Raw genomic sequence first — 23,569 nt, 5'->3', positions numbered from 1 at the left:
GTAACATAGCTGTTAATACTTGTAATTTAAATAAATAGATGTACACACTTGCAGACTTATGATCCAATGACTTCTCTCTGTTCAAGAGACCCTACTCTGTATCTCTTATAATTTTTAAAAGTAGTCAGCTTGGTGCATTGAAAGAAGCAGTTTAAAATATAAGAAGTGAACATGGGGGCATAAGTGTTGCAATGCTAGATCAGACCAATGGTCCATCTAGTACCTTGCCTCAGAGTGGATAACTTCCATAAGATAAGTTTCCTTCTAATACCTGGCAGTAGCTGCCTTATCTGAAAGTAACTGAGACTGTCCTTGTTATCCATATAAAATTGCTGCTCTGTTTTTGAATGTTTCTGGGTCTTAACCTTACTATTTCTTTGTTTGGTGGCAGTAACTAAATGCCCATGTCAAATATCAGGCCCCCACCCTTGTGCTACACACTGTACACACAGGAGCTAATGAGGACATTAGTACCGCCCTCTTACAGTCTGCATCTTGTGATGCACCACCTTTTATAGAACTTGTATGTAAATATAGTAAAAACATTTATTCATCAATTTTAAATTTGTCTTTCAGTTTCATTGAGTGTCATCTTGTTCTCGTCAGAGATGGTATTACCATTTGTCTACCATTACTTTCCTCAATCATGGCTTCTCTTGTCCCCCTCTTCTCTAAACTAAAGCAGTTCCATTTCAGTCTCTCTTCATATGAAAGCCTTTCTTTGCCACTATCTTTCACAAGTCTCTTTCACTCAATCCTTTCCATTCCTACATTGATTTATAGCATTGTCAGAACAGAATGCAATACTCCAGGTCAGTGTGTACTGAAGCTAACGTGTTTCCAGTGTTATTTTCTGTCCCACTGCTTGCACATCCTAAAATTTTGCTATAGGTTGAAGCTCTAAAATCCATGACTCTCAGGTCTGGCATGTTGGACCATGTGTGTTGCTGGACCAGGATGCCCTGGTGTTCTGGAGTGGGGACCAGATGAGTCTGGGGAGCCACGACTGGGACGAAGGAGAAATGGTTCAGGGCTAGGGCTGGGGAGCATTGGCTCAGGGCTGGGGAGTGGCAACCTGTAGCCAGGAAGTTGGGTCTGGGAAATGGTGGGCTATGGTAGGGAAGCTGACATCCTGTGGTGGGGCTGTGGCCAGTGTAGGAGGCTGGGGAGCCACAGCGGTAGCCAGGAAGTGGCAGGGTTGGCCCCCTTAATGGGAGCCTGGAAGCAGAGCTGGAGGCCGGCAGGGGATCATTGATCTCACTGGCAAAATTCCTGGCCTGGGAGTGCTCAGGTCTCAAGGGGGCTGGACCAGGAGGGTTCAACCTGTGGTTAGTGTTTTGACTGCTGCTGCCTGTTGAGTAGGTGTTTTGGTTGACCTTTACAAAGACACCTAGGTATCTCCTCGGTGTTTACAGTTAATTTAGCACTGCAAACGAGCAGTTCAGGTCATTCCTGACGTGTATTATTTGCATTCATTGCTGGTTTTCATCTGCTGTTATGTAGCTTCCTCACTGGCGGGTTGAAGAAAGAGATGAGCTACTAAGCCTGCTCTCTAGTTTCTGTAGTTGGACATTTGAGGATTTCAGTTTCATTTGCTTGAACCCTTCAATACTGTCCCAGTAAGGTGAATGATCAGATTTCAAAGTGATACTATGTAGCAAACTGTTATGAGATGTTTGGGTCTGTTAGCAAAGTAGAAAAGATAGTTATTTGTGCTTTTTTTCTTTCCCTCTATTTGAACTGCTGCAATATTAATTTGGTTATGGTGTGAACGATTGAAGCTGAAGCCTCTAATGTCTAATATAAAATTCTTACTGGCACAGGGAAGATTATCCAGTTTTCAGAGTCAGTCTCCCCGCTTTGTGCTTCTGTATTGCATTCATCATTGTGGCATGTGAGCATGTAATCAAAAGGAAGGGATGAAGCACTGTGACGACAGTATGAGGGAAGGCAGTACTTGTGAGGTGTTCTCCCTGTGTTCTAACAAAACCCACACGTGCATGCATACTGTCATAGGGCAAAGCACCACAGAGTCACAGCACAAGGAACAGCGAACACAACACATGGGAGTCATGAGATGGTGATTTGCCTTCACATTATGCTTTCATGTAGCCTTGAGATACCTGCCATACACCGGGCTGTCGTTACAATTTATGGTGCCCCATGCAAGTGAGGCTCCCCTAGAGAGCGTCTGCTGGATTTTCTCTCTTCCTTCCGGCCTCCCTTTCTTCACCGCAACCTCTGCCCCTTCTGCATGGCTTCTGACCAGGCTCAGTGTTTCCCTGGGGCTGGTGGAGCCACAGAAGCTGAGGGCTCCTCTCTGACTCCAGTCTGGCAGGACGGAGCACTCACTAATGCCTGGCTTCTGGCCAAGAAGAGTGCATGATGGCAAGAGGGGATAGGGAGAAACTCTGTTGCTGGCAGGAGAGAGCAGCCAAGGGTGGCAGGATGGTGGGGAAGGAGCGAAAGGGGAGCCAGGCAGTGGAGGTAGTCAGGGCCTTTCTGCAGGGGTAATCCAAAAGTTGTCAGGTGCCTTGTGCAGCTGCATATTACAGGTGTGCCTTAGAGCAGCCCTGGAAATACCACATCCCATCCAGCTGGCCAGATTATCAACTCATACTTGTTATTGGTGACCTGTGTCCCTGGCAGCAGCGCCTGCAACTCTTGCTTCTGAAATGGAAGAAACCACACACGAGATGATAATCTTTTGCCCACACATTTCTATTTATCAGCAAGTTATTGGTATGGAGTAGCGTTTACAAATACCTTGGGACGTCATAACCAAGTTGACTATCTTCACTTGTTCAAAGCTAAATATATATCTGTTAGCATCCCTCTAGGTATTTATAATACTTAAACTTCACTCAGCAGTCAAACATATTGAAAGCCATTGTTAAAAAGATTACCTCAAATCCAAAATCATATTGCCCTTTATCTACCCAATAATGCCGGCCAAATCCAATCCATGCTTTATTCATGGGAGAGTCTTGCTTTATGCTCTCAGGTTATGGTGGGAGTGAGTTATAAACTCTAGAACCACTGGATGCAAATGTACTGTTATTCAAATTAGGGAGTTTATTTCCCTGTACTCATACACATACACAAACTGATGAAAAATATTTCCATTGTTGATAATTGAAGTTCACAGATTGGCCAACCAAGAAAAATGCTGCTTGGGAACTTTTTAGAGTCGATTTAAGGTTACTTATTCAGTATATTTTGACTTATGATGTTGACAGTTTGTGATTTAATAGTTCTAATGCTTTTACTTTTTGCATGTGTCTACTGTCATACCTTAACACCATTTGTTCCCCCCAAATCTGGGAACATTTAATTTGATAAATATAGAAAAATGCATAAAATAAACATTTGCTGGTATCCAGCAAAATTCTAAAAAGTTAAATTAATAAAAATTGAAAAAAGTGACAGTGAAAATGTTTTGAAAAATGAAATTATCAGAAAAAGTGAAATTCCAGCTTATGTAAGATCAACTCCGGTAAAAGACCCCTGCACCCCACCACTGATTTTCATCCAAGCTTTCTCTTCCAAGTTTTTGCAGATGGTCCAGCTTATATCATCCATTTTAATGTGCACAACCCAAGATTACTTTTGACAGTTATATTTCTCTAGCTTCCCATATGCATTCGGGTGCTTTTTAATTTTAACTGCCATTTATCTTTGAACTATTTGAAATTTTCAATGATTGTTGACAAACCAATTTGTTTAAATCCATGTGTGTTCTCCCCAGCACTGCTGAGAAGGATCTGAGTTTTATGGCGCATGAGAATGTCAATTTGAGCCCTCAATACTATGCTGTAGCAAAAAACAAACAAAAAAAAAAAACCCTGAGTGCATCTACACTAAGAACCAACTTTGAAGTTAGGCACTACATCGAAGTAGTCAGCAGAGAGTCTACATACATTTTCTCTTACTTTGAAGCCCAGCTTAGAAGTCCTTACTCCATTCCCAGGAATGCAGTAGTGCCCTACTTCAAAGTAGGGTATGTGTAGATGCTCTACTTCGAAGTTGCTTACTTTGAAGTTATTTTTGTAGCGTAGACACAGCCATACAGTTTTAGGTCACAACAAGTTAGTGCTCAGCTGGAACAGTGTGTCCTGTTTTGGTCAATAGTGTATGGAAGGGATGTAGAAAAACTGGAAAGCTCCAGAGGCAAGTGGTAAACATGGTCAAAGGGACAGAATGCAAGCCGTATGAGCAACTGTTGAAGCAACTGGGTGTATGTAGTTTGGAAAAGAGAAGACTCAGGGAGACATGATAGCAGTCTTCAAATTCTTAAAAGGCTACTATGAAAATGGAAGAAAGTTGTTCTCTCTCACCACACAGAGGGCAGGACAATAGGTGGTGGGTTCAAATCACAGCCAAGCCGATTTAGGGAGGTTGTGCAGGCTCCTTCACTAGAGATTTTTGTAAGGAGGCTACATAGCCATCTGTTTTGTCTCGTTCAGACACAACAAATCCTGTATCTTGGCAATCCGTGTAGCCCTAGATTCTGTGTCCTCATACTATGTGAAAATTCATGGGGCTATGTATGTATGCAGACTAAAGGGCTGCTTTATCCCCATAGCCTGCAGACACGTGCAATTGAGCATGGGGACACATGCATCCCCATGCTCCCGCTTCCCCCTTGTGCAACCGTGTAATCCCCACACCGATCACTTCAGGATCATCAGGAATGAGAACAAACTAGGCAAGACTGACAAGCTTAATGCCCACAGACACCTGAATCCATTGCTCTGTGTATATGGTCCCTTTTCCTCTCGAGAGATGGTGATTAGCAGCGGTGGTGAGGAGCTATGGGTATTGTTTGAGTCCGCAGCTTCTCTTGTGGCTCATCCATCCCATATTGGATTTGCACAGTCAATTGCAATAACCACGTCAATCTATTTCTGAATTCTTGAGTCTGAAAGTTTTTCCTTCTAAGACAAAATTCTTTTGCATGGCTTGCACATATACTGTCGAAGGAGGATGTGCCCTGTTGTAGCAGTCGTCGTAAGCTATTTCAAGCTGATGATGTAGATTCACAGGATTTTAGATTGATGCTGAATTTTTTCATGGAGTTTTTGCTTGTATCCTTGAATCTTAGCTTTGGTCTTGCTCTTGTTCTCAACCCACATGACAGTTCACTGAAGAGGATTTCTCTGGGAAGATGTTCATCACCCATTCTTCTCACATGACCAAGCCATGATAGTCTTTTGCTGTTGAGGATCGTTATGAGGCTGGATATGCCAGATCTTGACAGGACATCTGCATTTGGAACTTCATCTTGCCAGTTGACAATCATCATTCTGCAGGGGCAACAAAGATAGAAGCTGTTCAGTTTTTAATCCTGGTTTGAGTACGTGGTCCATGCCTCAGAACCATATAGCAGGATACTCAATACACATGCCTGGTAGATTAGCATCTTTGTTTTCACTGTCATTTTAGGATTGTTCTATGCTCGTTTCTTAAGTTTGCCAAAAATCGTAGCTGCATTCCTGATGCTGATGTTCAGTTCTTCATCCATGGATAGGTTTGTGGTGATAGTAGATCCAAGGTAACAGTAGATGAGGTAACAACAGAATTGTTGAACCTCATCTAATGGGCTATTATCCAGAATGACTTTGGGTTGCTGAGATATACCTTGAGTGAATACAACAGTTTTCTTCATGCTTATGTTAGGAAAAAACGATTTGGAGGCTCTGGATCGAGGATCCGTCAGTGACTGTAGCGTGTCTTCATTATAAGCGACAACAGCTGCATAGTCTATGATGAAGACTTTCTTTACCTTAGTTTTGGCCTTCAGTCTTGCCAGGTTATAGAGAGAGCCATCTAATTTTGTGTGGAGAAATACATTGCTGCGTGAGTTTTGAAATGCACAACTTAATAGAACTGAGAAGAATATGCCTAAGAGGGTAGTGGCAAGAACACACCCTTGTTTGACTCCGCTGTCCATTGCAAACAGTTCTGATGTAGATCCATCATATTACACTGTTGCTTTCATGTTTTCATGAAAGGATGTTATGAACTTGAGTAGGGTTGGTGGGCAGACAATCTTGGTTAATGCTCTGTATAGTCCTGATCTACTGACTGTGTCGGACGCCTTTGTTAAGTCCACAAATGCTAGGAATAACAGCTTTCCTTGTTCTCTGCATTTTTCCTGTAGTTGTCAAAGTGAGAAAATAATGTCCATTGTTGACCTGCCAGCCCTGAAGGCACATTGTGTTTCTGGATGGATTCAATCTGCGAGTTTTTGCAGGTGTTTGAGAATGACACAGACAAATGTTTTGCCTGTGATGCTCAGTAAAGAGATGCCACTGTAGTTGTTGCAGTCACCCTTGTCATCTTTGTTTTTATAGAGAGTGATGATGTTTGCACCCTTCATGTCATGTGGGACATCACCTGCTCTCCAACATTTTAGGAGTAAATCATAGACGAAGGGGAAGAGCACAGCCTTGTTTGCCTTCATGACTTCAGCTGGAATTCTGCCATTTCCTGGTGCTTTTCCATTGGAGAGAGCATCAAGAGCCTGAGAAAGTTGTTCCTCCCTAGGCTCTGCATCTAGTTCAGACATTTCTAGAAGAGTTGGGATGAGGTTGTCAAGTTCAGGTTGTATTGTACATTCATGGGAATAAAGACTTGTCGTGTTCCACCCGTCTGGGCATCTGCAGCCTTTTGTCTGTGATCACCTGTCCATTTAAATGCTTCAGTGGGGCAACTTTGGTTATGTTTGGTCTGAGTGCTTTCTTGAATCCATCATACATGGTTTTCAGGTCACCCAAATCAGATGCCTTTTGAATATTAGAGCATAGGTCAGCCCAGTACTTGTTGGCACACCACCTGGATTCTCTCTGAAGAACAAATCTTGCATATCGAAGTTGATCTCTTGTGCTTTGAGATGGGTTATTTATGTTGTTCAAATGTACCTTGTGTTTTTCCTCAAGAAGAGGCCTAAAAATGTCAGCATTTTCATCAATCCAGTCTTTGTTAGAGAATTTACATGTTCCAAAGGGAGAGCTGGCACATTTGTATATTGCATCTCTCAGCATGGACCATGTTTCATCAATGGTTTTTTGGTCAGGTTTGTGTTCCATTTTGCAACTGAAATTGTCTGTGAAGACAGAGCATTTCAGTGCATGTCTGGCATTGAGGGTATTGATTTTTGGCTTAATGCTTTCCTTTGTCATGTAGAGTTTCTTTGGAATGATTTTCACTCTGCTGATGATCAAGGAGTAATCAGTGTCACAATCTGTGCTGTGATATGTGTGTGTAATTTTGATGGCGTTGAGATATTTCCTACATGCTGGTACAAGGTCAAGTTGATGCCAGTGACAGGATCTGGGGCAGTGTCATGAAACCTTGTTACTCTTTCAAGTTTAAAAAAAAAAAAAGGCATTAGTGACGCAGAGCTGATTCTGAGAGCTGAAATCGAGAAGCCTTTGACCATTTTCGTTCATTTTGACTGAGCCAGATGGGCCAGGACTTGTGGTTGCGTCCAACTCTAGCATTGAAGTCACTAAGGATGTACAGTTGTTCGCCAGTTGGAAAGAAATTGCTAACTTTCTGAAGATTTATAATAGAAGAGGTCCTTGACTTCTGCGCATGACGCCAATGTGGGTACATAAGCACTAATGATGTTTACATATTCTGACTTGGTGCAGACCTTCAGGAATATAATATGTTCCGATTCAGCTGTGGACGTATTGATAAATTTCAGCGGACTGTTCCAAACAGCAAATCCAACTACATAGAGGCAGCGTTCCTCTGAACTCAAGCCTTTCCAGAAGAAAGTGTAGTTGGTTTCTTTCACTGACTCAGCATCTGCCAGCCTGTTTTCCTAGAGAGCCGCCATGTTGACGTTCCGTTTGTCTTGCTTTTGATCTATGACTGCTGCGTTGCATATTGAGTCTTTGTTCGTAAGGTCATGGGCAGATTTGAGTCCCGGACACATGGTCCACACATTCCAGCTATCGAGCTGGAGGCAAGTTAATTTATTATTTCATTTTTTGGCACATACATCATTTACATCTACTGCCTGTCTGGTGCCCATGGTCTGTTGGTGCTGCTGCCCCTGCTCAGGGCTCGCGGAGGATCATGTGAGCAAGAAAAAATAACACATGGCAAATGGCAGGGAGGATCAGGCCAGCTCGATCCTCTCTGCCGCAGCCGGCTCCCCTGTTGCTGAGGTCACCTCCCCTGCCCCACCAGCAGTACTGCCCGCGCCTGACCCTCTTCCAACACCGCCCTCCCGCACTGCCCGTCCCAGCCTGGCCCGCCCTTCTCCCATTACCCCCGTGGTCGCAGCCCCCCCTGCACATCCCAGCCCAGCCCTCTCTACTACCATCAACTCCTGAGAGGTTCAACCTGTACAGTAAATCCTCAAAATATGTGATTTTGAGTTGTGCTTAACTCACATTAATGCGAGTTAAGTGCAACTCAAAATTCCACCCCCACCTGCACCCAGCCTCACTCACCACCTGCGCACCGCCCTGGCTCAACCTCCGCCCTGGTTCAAACCCCCCAGTGGCTCATCACCCACTCCCCTCCCCCTGGCTCCCTCCCCCCCAGCCCCAGTTCAGACCCCCTGCCAGCGGCTCTGGCTCAACGCCACCCCCCCAAGCCATGGCTTAAACTTCTGCGCGCAGCTCCAGCTCAACCTCTCTGCCTCTTGGCCTGGTTCAAACCCCCCAGGAGCGGCCCCGGTTCCATTCTCTTGCCCCGGTTCCATTCTCTTGCCCCAGTTTAATCCCCCTGATCCCAGTTCAAACCCTCTGCATGTGGCTCCGGTTCAGTCCCCCCTGCCCTCGCCCGTGGTTCAACCCCCCCATGCACAGCTCTGGTTCCATCCTCTCCCCAACTCCCCGGCCCCGGTTCAACCACACCTGGCTCTGGTTCAACTCTACCTCCCTCCCCCCGCAGCCCTAACCCACCCCAGGCTTAGCCTCCCCTTCCCCCCTCTCACGTCTAGAATCCACCGCCAGGCTTAACCCTCTCCAGCTGGCCCCCCCCAGGCCAGGACTTACCTGCTGCTGCTCCTGCTGCTTCCCCACTGCAGAAGGTGCGTTCCGCCAGGGAACAAAGCTGCCCCTCAACTTACACAAAATTTGGGTTACACAGGAGTGCATGGGAACTGAACCCTCGCATAACTCGAGGGTCTACTGTCTTTTGAAAGGTTCTGATGAAGAAAGCCATCTAGCAGTGTTCTAGCTTTCCTTTCCTCCTGGAAAATGCTTAAAAACTTTTTGATTGATTTTACTCCACCTTCAACTGACAGATGGATATCCTGCCATGTTCCCTTGCACTATCACCTTATGCAGTTGCTGTTGTTTCCTTTTTATCCGCTTACTTGTACAGTTCTGGGTTTCCTTGTTGACAAGGAGCCACCACATGCAGCAGCCCATTTATTCATCTGTCTTCATCTTTTCTCTCACTCCAGTCCAGCCACCTCTTCTCCCCCTCCATGCCTCCCCCCCGCCCAAAAAAAACCCCACTCTTTTCCGGGGTCAGGTGGGAAGGGTAGGAAGGTTAGGAAATACTGCTTCATAGAATAACAATGTTGTCTCTCTCCAGAAGAACCAGAAGCAAGTTTCAGACAGTTTGACATATGTGGCATGTACTAGAATGTAGTTTGGAAGGAAGCCAAGGAATTAAGATAGCATGTTTTTCCTTGCTAAGTCAGGGCACCAGCTTTAGACTCAGATGCCTATGCATTGTGCTCTGTTTTCTTATTAGTCTATTTTCCATGCACAAATCCATGCTGAATTTTAGATTTGAACAAGTTAATTTAGAGATGTGAGTACAATTATTGGAATTGAGACTTCTGTACAAGAGTTAGTAAACTAATTAGTAAAAATACATATAAGTGCTTGTAAGAGTTGGAACAAATTCAAAGCGAAATGTAAAGTGCCAGAGGAAACAGTGGTAAACGTCAGAAACAATTTAAAATTCCAGGTTGTGTTAACTCATTTGAAAAAAATCCCAGAAATAATTTTTTTTCCTTTAGAAGACAATGAAAATACCTGATTTTAAAAGCCCTGTGGGTTTACTCATTCTTTTTAAGGTTTATCAGATTTAAACCAGCTAAGCAGTACCACACCCTGCATACCAGGAAAGGTGCTTTCTTTAAACACATCCATCTCAACTCCCCTAAGCTCTGCAAATTGGATCAGCTCTATCAGCTGAGAAGTTATATACTTTAAGCTTCTATAACGGGAAATAGTTTCACCCACCCACATGTCACAGGCTTTCTCCAGCTGGACTGGATTTCCTAGTGTGCTTTTTTCTCCTCCTCTCTTCTTAAATGCTGCTGACGTCATTTGTACACAGTTCGCCAGGAAAACACAGCTGGAGAAGAAGCGATCTTTGAGCCAGGCATGTGTTTGGTGAGAATGTGCTTTATTTCAATCCTTTTTCTATCCATGTAGAATTTAGCTATTGTACGCTGTTTGTAGTTGCTTTCAGGGAGGTTTTCCTGTGATTTCTTTTAAGTTTAAAAGTGAAGTACAGAAGAAATAGTTTGCAAACAATATGAACTGTGACTGTTCAGCAGAGTGGAAGTGTAACATGAACTTTGTCATTTGGAGAGAGCGTATTATATAAAACTGAAGTGCTGAACTGGAATTCTGAAGTCTGATCTTATAGACACTGCTTGTTGCCAAATGAACAAACTAAATGAGTTTACGCTTAAAATAAGAAAAAAAGAGTAACTCCCTGCCTATTAACAACAAAACCAAACAGAAAAAATTCTGTCATGTGAAGTACATGGCAAAATGTCAGCAAATTAATAGATTTTACTTTCTAAATGTTTGCGTTTTAATCATAAGACGTGTCTGAAGCATAGTAGAAGTCATGAGACTGTGCAGTGGAGTAAGGGTAGAGAACAAAATATGATTGCATCTTAAAATGTCAAGATTACATGATTTGAAAAAAAGGCACAGGGTTAGAACTTCACTAGGTACACTTTATTACTCTTTATTGGTACAGTAAGGGACAACTGGGAAGTTAAATGACTTTCATACCTGTGTTGGAAGAGAAAAGATCCCCAAAAGGGGGGAGAGTTTGTATGTGCACTTTCAATGTTATGTTTTGGTTTGTTGCACAGTTTCCTTAGTGAAGATGTGATTTCAGTTCAGGCTGAAGATGGTGGTGAAAATAACTGAGTTTTGGTTATTGGTTTGTGGGGTTTTTTTCCTCTTAATTGGTAGTTTACTTTATATGAGATAGTCTGGAGCAGAAGATCTTTCACATTTTTGTGGTCCTAATATAACATTAAGAATCTGATGGACAACTTCCCTCCCTTCTCACAGGTTCATAAGTGGACCTCCTCCTGTCTAATCACTTGTGCATAACATTACTGTAGTAATTGCTTATTGGAAAAATAATAGCAAAATTTGCATTTGTAATGTATTTTAGCTTCTTCTAATGTGATTTTATCAGTTGGAAGTAAGGACGGCCAGACTCACATGACTAGGCAGGTCTCCATGGACCAGAGATGGACAAACTGTTTGGCATCAGGATGATATTGGGTACAGAAATTGAATGGAGGGCTGAGTAATGAAGGGTAGGGAAGGCCTCCAACCAATCCTCTCTTCTCCCTGCCTCACCCTGGCAATCCCCACTCCCTGTCCAGCCTCCCTGCTCCCTATCCAACTCTTCCTCTCCCCGCAACAGAATTCCTGCTCCCTATGCAACCCTCCCTGTTCCCTGGCCCCGATCATGCTGCCCAGGCACTGGGGGTGCTGAGGCCGCAGTGTGCAGCGGGGCGGGGCAGAAGGATGGAGGCCTGGGGTTAGCTGCCTGTGTCTGCCATGAAGCCTGGAAGTTGGGCTGGCTTGTCCCAGCAAAGCTTTCTGATCCTGCTCCCTTATGGGAGCTTAGGGACCAGACTGAAGTGTCTGATAGGATGGATGTGGCCTATGGACTGTAGTTTGCTCTCTTCTGCCATAGAATATTAGTGGCTTGTGAACCCTGCTTTGTGAACTGGTGTCCTAGCATTTAACTGGATGACACAGGTATTGTAGAAAACCTGGTGACTCATGGGGCTATTCTTTCCACGTTGGAGCCAGGGAAAAACTGTTGCTGATCAAATTTTAAGGAGACTATAACTCTAGCTCTAGACGTTGTTTTTTAGATAACTATTTTGAAAAGTGTTTCTTGAGTAATATATGATACTGTTTGTCCATTTTTGACAAATACGTATTTCTCCTTCTCTCCCAAATTCATTCCCTAATTTAAATATTTAACAGGTATATGAGATTTTTTCATAGGTTTATGTATCTGGAGGGAATTTAAGTATAATTTAAATACTGTGAGGAAGTTCATCTATTTTTGTAATAGTTACTCTTTTACCAAGCAGAGAGCAGATTGCATTTGAAGATAAACCTACCGCAGGAGAATTTACATAAAGTGAAAACACATCAGTTTGTCTTCTTGGTGCTGTGTTTTAGTACCTGATTTGTGAAACACGTGGAACAAAAGTAGAACTAAGGAACTAGATGCAGTGCACTTTTCTCGGGAGAACAGTTTATTGCAGAATGACCTGGTTCTGCTTGGTTGCAGCAAATAAACGGTCACCTGGGTTTTCAGCCCCTTTTCTGTATCTGATTAAAATTAAGCTTCAGATTGTGTCCCTGTGAAGGAGGTGTATTGTATGATGATGGCATTAGTAAGTGTTGGTCGGCAGAACTTTAAAACAGAAACATGGATCTAATAATCAGAAGTAGGTTTCAGGGACAACTGGGAGTGAAGTGGAGAACCTAGGGTTGTGGTCCAGTCGCAACATTCTAGTGAGAAGGTAGCTGCCTCTTAGATATCCCTGTGCCCAGATCTGCTGGGAAAGAGGAGGGAATTCCTGTCTGGTTGGTTTTCTTGAATTCTGGTTTGCGGTTTGATCTTTAATATTGGCCTTAGGCTTGGTACCTGATATGTTAATAGCTCCATCTTCTCACGCTTCTGGAAGCAAAAAGACTCCATTGTACCTTACTGTCACCTTTCGCCATTATTGGTACCACTGACCCTGACATTTTTTTTGCCGTCAGAAATGGGAAGGGAAGAGGCCTTCAGCCACCAGTGTCTACCCAGCATGTGCTTTTTGGGTTCTCCTCCCCTATGGATAACTCCAGTGCTTACTTCTGTTGCTTGCTCAGCTTTTGAACACCTCAAAGAGAAAGTGACAAATATATGAATAACAACAGTAAGACTGTGGCTAGGATCTTGTTAATGTCTCTGCTTGCTGATGCTGCTTGGCAGTTTCATGTTCAGTTCACGTTAGAAATGTTACCTTTCCACCATTTAACAGCCAGGAAGCCTTTCACAGAGCAGCGTTTTTATTCTAAAGAGTTTTCAACAATGCCACATATGCATATATACCAAAGAGCATACACACAACATGTAATTTGTGTAAAAATCTCTCTGTTGTGGAAATTATTTCAGTTAATATCTTTGAAGTTACTGGGTAGTTTACTAGATGTGCATTTATTTTGTGTCCCTTCTTCTGCTGATTTAGCCTTTTGGGGTTTTCCGTGCTGATAAATTCACGATACTGCATTGGTTAATTTGAGGGTCAGTAATAAATGAAAAGGTTTCACAATTGTCAGTGTAGCACCTATAACTGAACACATGACGCAGTGCTAATTCAGGCCTTCATGAGGAGAATTGCTCCTTAGCAATTCTTAAGGAACAATGGTTAAGGTGGTAGCCTTCTCATTGTACTGCAACGTTGGAGCTTGACACAGCGCTTAGGATAGGAGTCTGTCTTTAGGTGCTTGTTGTACTTTTACTGTCTCTCTTGTCTGGAGTTATTCTACATAGATAAATAGAAAGTGTTTTTATATGATAATCATACATGCACAACAGAACACAGCACCTGCTTCCCTTACAGGGAACTCTCATAACAGAAATAGAAGTGTTTTTCGTAATCAAACCTTAAACTCTTCAGAGACTGATGACTTCCACCTTGCAAAGTAAATCATCTCAGTCTTTATTGGCATCTCCGTCTTTATTGCTCCAAGCCATGCCCATTAGTCTTGTCAGTAGACAAAATTTTTCATGACTGTGGATCACATAGATTACGGGAAGGATCATCAAACTGTTGCTTTTAGATTGTGTTCCCACACTGAAATAAGAGTGGTTCTTTGCAATTGGAAAGATCACAATGGAATTAGGAGATTTGCCAGGTGATTTAGAAAAGAAAAAATGAATTCTTGGCAAAGGTTATTCATAACTAGGGAAAACTTTACTCTCAAATGGCAGGGGCACATCGTCTTAGAAGCACAGCAGCAGACTTCTCTAGATATGTAGTGATGCAGGAGATTTGGATAAGATCCTTATTTCACGAGTATTTTTCAATGAGGATCTTAAATTTATTATTATGGCCGTAATTCTTTCCTAAAGCCTCAAGAGGAAAACGTGGGGTTAAGTTTGCTTGCCAAGTATGGGCTTGTCTACACTTACAGTGCTGCATGTACTCCACTGCAGCTGTGTAGTTGCAGTATCTAGTAAAGATGTCGATAGGAGAGCTTCACTAATTGTCATAGGTATTCCATCTCTCTGATAGAAGACCTCCTATCCATATAGCACGGTCTACATAAGGACCTTATAGGCTGGTATAAGTACATTGCTCAGTAGATTATGGACAGGGTGACCACCTGACCCGTTTTGGGCATGACAGCCCTGTATTTCAAATGCCGTTCTGGCATCCTGATTTATTTTGCAAAACGAGCTAATTGCCCCATATTTCGTAAGGTTTACTGGCTTCCCCCAGTTGCGGGAGCTGGGAGCCAGACTGCAAGACAGCTCAGCTGCTTCCCCCAGCGGGGGCAGGGGCCAGGGGGGTTGGAGCAGGAGCTGCAGCAGCTGCGGGGTTGAACAGGGGCTTCAGTGGGATTGGATCTAGGGCGTGGGCAGTGAGGGGTTGGAACAGGAGCCTGGGCTGGCGGGGGGCGGGGGGGGTTGGAGTGGGGCCATTGGAGCCAGAGCCATGGTGGGTGTTGAGCTAGGCTGAAGAGGTTGGAGTGGGAGCAGGGCTGGAGGCAGGTGGTTGAGCTGGACTGCAGAGGTTGGAGTGGGAGCTGGGGTTGGAGGTTGGAGCCAGAGCTGCGGGGGCTTCATCTTGGGGTGGGGGGGTGAACCGTGGCCTCAGTGGAGTTGGAGCTGGAGTTGCCTGGCTTCCCCCAGCTGTGGCAGTCAGGAGCTGAACCTGTGTGGTGGCGTGGGCTGCCATCCACACCTTGGGGAAGCCAGGAGCTTTGCTGATGGGGTGTGAGCCCTGTTCCCAGTGCCCCAGATAGGGTGACCATCCGTCCCGTTTTGGCTGGAATCAGGGGGTCATTCCCAATGTCCCATATTTGGCCGGAGGGGAGAGGGTCACACTAGTTATGGATTATGTATGGTTATGTAATCCCATAGAATGTTTACATCTAAATTCTTTAGGAACCTTTACAGATCCATCCCTTGAGGCAGAATCCCTGGCTGTGAATTAGTAGTTGTGGATTTGCTACATAATCACCATCTTGTAGAATATTCCAATACTCAGCCCTGCCCCTTCTCTGAACAGCTGCAAGTGAAGAAAGGGCTGCACAGAATCTAGGGCTGCTCTTTATAAGGTTGTCAAGTGATATATCTAAATATATCTTTTAAACAGCTTTTTTTTAAAAAAGCAGTCAAGTAGCACTTTAAAGACTAACAAAATAATGTATTAGGTGATGAGCTTTTGTGGGACAGACCCACTTCTTCAGACCCTAGCCATGCCAGAACAGACTGTCTGAAGAAGTGGGTCTGTCCCACAAAAGCTCATCACCTAATACATTATTTTGTTAGTCTTTAAAGTGCTACTTGACTGCTTTTTTGTTTTGATAGTATATAGACTAGCACAGCTCCCTCTCTGTTACTTTTAAAAAACTTAGCAGTTGTTAAAATCATCCATTTAAAGAAACATATTTTCTTTAGCTATACAGATAATTGCCTTAGCTTTTTTACATTGGGCAATATTGAACTGGTGCTGTGAGGTTTGATGGTATTGTACCTGATGACCAGATAACCTGCCAAGCTAGAAGCGGTCTAGGTAAGGAAGCTCCCTAGGCTTCAGTGGTTATTTCAAAGACAGGGTGGGAGGTGGATCAGTTTTAAATCTTACATTAAACTGGCTGCTGTGATTTAAATATATCTCATGGGTAGGAATGGGCATTCATTCTCATTCTGTGACCTGCTCTGCCAATTCACCATCCAGGATTTTCCATCTCTCTGTAGAGTCCCTTATTTGCAGTACTGGTATACTTGAATGTGCTCTCAAGCAGGCCACCTAAAATGTACAGGAGAGACATCTTAAGTTTGATTTATTAAGTTGCATAGTGAGTATGAGTGGGGAAAAAAACAGGCCTGAGCTAGAATATATCTATTTTGCAAACTTGCTGGGGCCATGTTCACCATGGGAAGAGAGATCCTAAAAAAAAAAAACCCTTGAGTGGTTTCATAGTATAGCAGATTAAATAAACTGAACAAGATATTTCCTCAAAATTCTGGCTTTACACTATTCACTCATGGCCCACCAGCACAGGACACAGCAGGAGAACGCTGTGCTCTGCCAAGCCTGGGGTGGTGATGGCAAAATTTACAACTGCTTTGAAACTTCTCTATCCCCTAATATAACTTCCAGCACCTAGTAGGCAGTGCAGTAGAACCCTCTCTTTACTAATGGCTTGTGGTATGAATCATATTTCCTCCTGGGGAAGGAAGACGATTATGCTGATGAAGAACAAGTCAGCTACCACTCTTCACAGTCCAGTGCCTTTTAGTTCTTTGGAAATTGCTCTACAGGGGTAAAAAGGACAAGAAAAAAAAGTTATGTGATGAACTGTGTTGCAGCTCTGCGATGTTCAGTTTCATGAAGGTCTCCATTCACAGTTACTTCCTGAAATTGGGGTTCTAATCACTTGTGTGTTAAACTAAAGGACAAAAGGGAGGGACAGTTAGTTTTACTGATCTACTTTTTGTAAATGGTAAGTTTACAGTGCTGTCAGTTTAGTGAGTTGTCAAGGTGATTTAGTTGTGTTTGATCCTGTGATGGCCGGTGGCTGGACTAGATGACCTCCTGAGGTTGCTTCCACCCCTAGAATTCTATGATTCTCTGGTTATCTGCTAGCAGTGTGAACTTCTGCAGACTTTCTCTGAAGGAAGTTTTAGACATTGTCACTTACTGCAGAGTAACTAAGGAAGTTCTTTGATTTCCTGTATCCTATTTCTTGATTTGCAAATACTGTTCTTGCTGGATGCAGCTTTCCTCATTCACTAGTTCATTGTGGTCTCGTGGATAAACTAAAATGAAGGTGAGTTTCCTGGGTTATAAGGCCCCTGCTTTGTGTGACCTTGAGCAAGTCATTACACACCAGCAGTCTGAGTTAATGAATAACTGTGCTTTTAAACTACTCATTTGCTAGTAGAATAGCAAAATAGAAGTTATAATAACACTTAGGCTGTGTCTACACTTAAAAAAAACTTCAAAATGGCCATTCTAATGGCCAAATCGAAGAATACTGATGAGGCACTGAAATGACTATTCAGCGCCTCACTAGCATGCCGCCTGTCACAGCACTTTGAAAGTTTTGCTTGCACCCAGCTGCGCCTCGCTTGCACCTGGCTCGTCTACACGGGGGTCCTTTTCAAAAGGGCCCTGCCAGCTGATAGGAATAAGGGGATTTTGACATTGGCAGGGTCTTTTCAAAAAGGACCCCCATGTAGACAAACCATGGGCGAGCAAACTGTGGCATGCTAATAAGGCTCTGAATAGTCATTTCAGCACCTCATTAGAATTCTTTGATTTGGCCATTAGCATGGCCATTTTGAAGTTTTTTGTAAGTGTAGGCGTAGCGTTAGTGTCACTGTTGCTTAGCATATAGAAAAATACAGAGTCTTAAAATGTTATATTCTGTTGACAGGCTGATTGGTACCTCCTGTTTGGCACGCACTGAAAAAATAGGTAGGAAGAAAACCTAAGTGCTAATAAAACATTTTAAGTGTCCAAGTGCCTTTGGCTCCAAAGTCCTATTTTTTCCAAAAGTGATTTGGGCACTGGGGAGACCTGGGCTTCACATCTGAAATTTACAGAATAATTCTAAAACTTAAAATGAAATTGGTCTTTAAAAAATGACCAATAAAACATGTTAGCGGAGGAAAACACGTTACATTTAAAGGAGAACAGTGTAAATGTACCTTTAGAGAAGTCCTATACTTTTCTGACTGTTTCATACGTCTCTATAATGCTGAATAGGGAAAGATGCATAGTTTATAATATATATGAACATTTTTAGATTTTTTTTATAAATAAGGGAAACTTTTGTATCTGAAATAGTTGTCATTTTCCCACCATATTTCAGTCCTGATATAGTGAAATAATTTAAGATGCCTGTATCTTGCTTTATTTCATCCCATAATGGTCCCCAAGATAAAATGCTCATAAAAACACTAAAACCCACGTACTCTTAAGAATTACTAAGGTTTCTGCATAGCATTAAGCTTGCTATTGTGGAGAAATAGGAGTGATAGAAATACTGTTACAGACTATTAACTTTGTGTGCGCAGGAGATATTTATTGTGGGCGTGAATCCAGCTGCCTAAATTGTCCATGCAAAGTACCATAGGAGCAAGAATAGTAATATAGTTCATAAAACCTTGTGCAATTGCTAAATCAGTAGTTATGGAACTCATCAATGAATTTCATTGTAAATACATTGTATATATGGTGAATGTCAGTTTGATTCTTAATGATTTACTTAAAATTCATTTGGGCTGTGGTTCTGGCTTTTTGAGATTAGCTTTAAGGAAAAGATCATCTTTTTTAAAAAATTGTGGTTACCGTACTTAATTACAGTGTGCTGTGTTCTTTATTCATAATATTAATTTTGTATATGAAGTTTAAAAACCCAATAACTTCTGTGATACACAGATGTTATATGGATGTATTTGCAGCTTTGTAGTTCTAATTACTCCATAACCTGAGGTGAGCAAACCTTTTATACTGGGCCCCACTTTTTGTCCCTGCAGTTAGCCACACTCCCCTCTCCCCGTCCAGTGCAATCCAAATCAAGAAGTTTCAGTTATGTTCATGTAAAAAAAAAAAACAAAAAAAAAAACCTTTCAGCACATGTGAGAGAATAAGTACATAGAATGTAAAAACTTTATTAACTGGTATATAAATGTGAGTACACACATAAATACAGAGACATATTTTAACATTTCTAATGAGATTGGTGAGCCTGAGACCCAGCAGCTGATCATACTGAGCGCCCCCTTATGAAATTTCACACTCCCCTGAGGGGGCCCGCTCCCACTTCGTTCACCTCTGACACACAGGACTTACCTCTTGAGCAGAGAAGGAAGCCAGCTCTCAGTGGACCCAAGAGCTCCAAACATCCATTTGGTAGCAATTAGTTAGCTTAAATTAAGAGAATACATTAGAGTGGGCATATACTGAGTTCATTCATTGTTAAACATGTAAGGTGGTAATACATCAGTCACTTTTGTAGGTTTTTCCAAACCAGATTTTTTGTTAAATATTTTAGGTCTCCCTAGTACTGCAGTGTAAATTTCCAAAAAAGGTTTATTTTAAACTCTGGTGTTCTGTTCTAAAGTAACTTTTAAACAATCTTAATGGACACATTTGCTTCAATAATTCTAGTATGTGGCCAATTAGAAAAAAAAAACAGTATTGTTTCTAAACTACCAGTCCAACAAACCTAACCTGGGATCTGAAACTCAAGATGTTTCCCTTTCACTCATACTACTGGTATAAAAGCGGTGTATGTGGGGGAGGGACCAGTGCAATTGGCTCTTCCCCCCCCATCCCTCTCCACGGCTTCCGCTGCCTCCCCAGCCCTGTACTTTCTCCCTCTGCAGGCTCCACCGCAGCCATCATCAAAGGGACTGCTCCCCCTGCCGCTGGGCCAATCAGAGTGTGCACAGGTTCACAGCCAGGCAGCAGGGGCAGCTAGCGAGTTCCCAGCTCATTAAGGTGTCTGTATTGGTCCCCACAGCCTGTGTCACGCTTCCCTTGTGGAGTGAGTGCTGCCTGTGGGGGTGCAGGGCTGCCTTCAGCCTGATGCCACTGATGCTCGTCAACATGGAGCAGCTGTGAGTCCTAAGTTCCCTACGCACCCTCCTGGGGTGCTCTCCCAAAGCACCCCTCTGCTTTTGGGGCACCCTCACCCCCGCAGCACCTCCTTCCTGAGCATCCCCTCCCCTTCCTGAATGTACCTCCCTGCCATCCCTTCTTGTGGTCCTCCCAGGTTGGGGGGGGCCAGTTAATTGCGGGACCGAAATGTGGGGCCCGACATAAAAAGTTTTCTCATCCGTGCTCTAACATACACACTGGTATAGGAGCAGCAGTGATCTGTATGTCTAAAAAGCCGGTTACACTCCTCCACTCCCGTCTCTCATTGAATGCCTGTGAGATGACTTTGCCTCCCACTCTCTCTTGGAATGTGTTTTGAGATGAAAATGGGCTGTGTGAGCAGCTCCCAGGTAGGCAAAGCATCTGAGACTCTGATCAGGCTGTAATCACATGTCTCATGCATGGACACTGCATGAGGTAGGGTTTGACCAACCGAACAAGGCCAAGTCATCTGTAGCCACAGAGTGGGAAGAGCAGGTCCTTAAAAGTGGAAGGAGCCATGTGCTCAGGAGCGTGCTCACAAGATAGCCCCTCCTGGGAAGGCCCTTCTCAAGGACTGCCTGGCTGGTGATCTGCTGCGCTGCATTCCATCATGCCTTGGGAAGACTTGCCTCCATTGCACTGTCCTTTGCTGCACTGTGGGAAGCTTAGTTTGCAGAGGCCTGACATCCTCAGTTCTGTGCCTGTCCTGGGAGCATGAGTATGAGTGTGTGACTGTGACCCCCTTCCCCCACTTTCTTGTGCTTAGTTATCAGTGCAATAAACATGCCGCTATCTGCCAAACTCTGGTGGGTCATTTGTCCTCCCTAAGCTTAGTAGCCGACCCAGTTTTGGGTAACACATAGGCTATGTATACGCTACAAAAAGAACTTGGAAGTTGCTTACTTTGAAGTACAACTTCGAAGTAAGCAACTTTGAAGTTGAGCGTCTACACACACCCTACTTTGAAGTAAAACTTGGAACTAGGGCTACTCCATTCTGGGAGTGGAGTAAGAACTTCAAAGTTGGGCTCTGTACTTCAAAGTAATGGAAAATGTGTGTAGACTCTCTGGTGGCTAGTTCATAGTAGTTCCTAACTTCAAAGTTAGTTCCTAGTGTAGACACACCCTGTACAGTCCCATTGTCCTCACATGTATGTCTTCAAATGAGAGCTGTGTAACTACATTCTTTTCAATAGGCCTGCTCTGTTTTGAATGGTTAAAACTGAACAGTACTGTTGATGACATGAGTGGTCATAATCCATTAACTCCCTTTTATTAACAGGAGTAATGTTAATGCTACTGCAGTGAGCAAATGTGACCCTGAATACACACAAGGAGCTCTGTTTTTATAAAGTAGAATTTTAAGTAATTTTACAGAACAATAGAGGATTTAGAACTTTTGATACAACATTTAGTGGGATTGTTGAAAAGTTGGAGAGACAGCACAAGTATCAAATTGCTCTGGTTATTTGTCTGTCCAGAGGTGTTCAAGAAGGATTATTCTGTTTTTGTTTTGGGGGAAAGAAGCTTTCTTCAGTCAGTCTCCAAATCATCTGATCTACTGTTGAATACCCTAAATTAGTATCGAGTCTCATCTTCTGCAAACTTGGATAGTTAGGAATAGAAAATGCAGTGTAGAATACTAATTAGGTATACAAATATGGGCCTATGAGTGGTTGAACTATTCTTCAATTCCTCCTGGTGGTCACGTACCACTTTACAATGCAAATGAAATGGAGTTGTTAGACCACATCTACGCTTCTGTCACAGGTGTGATTACAGCATAGAATCTTAGAATTCTAAGGCTGGAAGGGACCTCAGGAGGTCATAGAGTCCAGCCCCCTGCCCAAAAGCAGGATCAGTGCTAACTAAATCATCCCAGAAAGGACTTTCTCAAGCTGGGACTTGAAAACTTCTAGGCATGGCGATTCCACCATCTCCTAGGCAATGTATTCCAGTGCTTCACCACCCTCTAGGAGAAATAGTTTTTCCTAGTATAGCTCCTGCTCTGTAACTTGGGACCATTGCTCCTTGTTCTACTGTCCATCACAGCTGAGAACAGTCTCTTTCCATTCTCTTTCAAGCCTCCCTTCAAGAAGTTGAAGGCTGCTAACTAATCACCCCTCCCTCTTCTCTTCTGCAAATGAAATAAGCCCAGATCTCTTAGCCTCTCCTCATAGGTCATGTGCTTCAGTCTCTTAATAATTTTTGTTGCCCTGTGTGGGATAGTCTCCAATGCATCCAAGTCCTTTCTCTGCTGGGTGACCCAGAACTGGACAGAATACTCCAGATATGACCTCACCTGTGCCCAATAAAGGGGAATATAACTTCTCTAGACCTGCTTGAAATGCTGCTGCTAATGCAGCCCAATATACTATTAGCCTTCTTGGCTACAAGGGCAAACTACTGACTCATATCCAGCTTCTCATCCACTATAATCCCCAGGTCCTTTTCTTCTGCACTGCTACTTAGCCAGTCAGTCCCCAGCCTGTAATAATGCGTGGGATTCTTCCGTCCCAAATGCAGAACCTTGCACTTGTCCTTTTTGAACCTCATTGGATTTCTTTTGGCCCAATCCTCCAATTTGTCTAGGTCACTCTGGACCCCACCTGTATCCTCCAAATTATCTACCTGTCCCCCGAGCTTGGTGTCATCTGCAAATTTGCTGAGGGTGCAATGCATTCCCTCATCCAGGTCAGCAATAAGGAAGTTGAACAATACCAGCCCTAGAAACAATTCTGGGTGGCAATCCACTTGAAACTGGATGCCAACCAGACATTGAGCTATTGACCACTACCTGTTGGGCCCAACCGTCTAGCCGGCTTTCTGTCTACCTAACAGTTAATTTATCCAATCCATAGTTCCTTAATTTGCGGGCAAGAATATTGTGAGAGACTATATCAAAAGTTTTGCTAAAATCAAGGTATATCATGTCCACTGTCTTCCTCATCAGAGAAGCTTATCAGATTGGTCAGGTACAACTTGCTTTTGGCGAATCCATGTTGACTATTCCCTATCACTTTTTGCTCTTCCAAGTACTTCACAGTGGATCCTTTCAAAATCCTTTCCATGATTTTTCTAGAGACTGAGGTAAGGCTGACTGGTCTATAGCTCCCTGGATTGTCCTTCTTTACTTTTTTAAAGATGGGTACTATATTTAACTTTTTTCCAGTCATTTGGGCCCTCTCCCATTCTCTGCAAGTTTTCAAAGATAATAGCTAAAGGCTCTGCAATGACATCTGCCAATACGCTTAGTATCCTTGGATGCATTAAATCCAGACCCATGAGTTTGTGTGCATCTGGCTTTTCTAAATAGCTCTTAATCTGTTCTTTCCCCACTGAAGGCAGCCCACCTCCTTCCCATTCCACATTGCCTAGTGCAGTAGTCTGGGAGCTGACCTCATCCTTGAAAACAGAGGCAAAAAAAGCA

General features: G+C 43.3%; 1 protein-coding gene across 11 annotated transcripts in view; it reads left to right on the top strand.

Moving 5' to 3' along the window:
- Nucleotides 1–23,569, top strand: part of SGMS1 (sphingomyelin synthase 1) — a 189,548-nt gene that overhangs the window by 99,156 nt on the left and 66,823 nt on the right. The window contains exon 1 of one of the 11 annotated variants that reach the window (XM_075000337.1): nt 10,337–10,379. The exons of the other annotated variants lie outside the window; for them this stretch is intronic. The gene's annotated coding sequence lies outside the window, so the exon portion shown is untranslated. Of the gene's footprint in view, nt 1–10,336; nt 10,380–23,569 lie in introns of those variants that run through there. 11 annotated transcript variants of the gene reach the window in all.

This window comes from Carettochelys insculpta, chromosome 7 (assembly GCF_033958435.1).
Source record: "Carettochelys insculpta isolate YL-2023 chromosome 7, ASM3395843v1, whole genome shotgun sequence".
Taxonomy (NCBI): Eukaryota; Metazoa; Chordata; order Testudines; family Carettochelyidae; genus Carettochelys; species Carettochelys insculpta.
The sequence above is the reverse complement of the archived record's forward strand: the minus strand, read 5'-3'. Positions and strand labels throughout refer to the sequence as shown.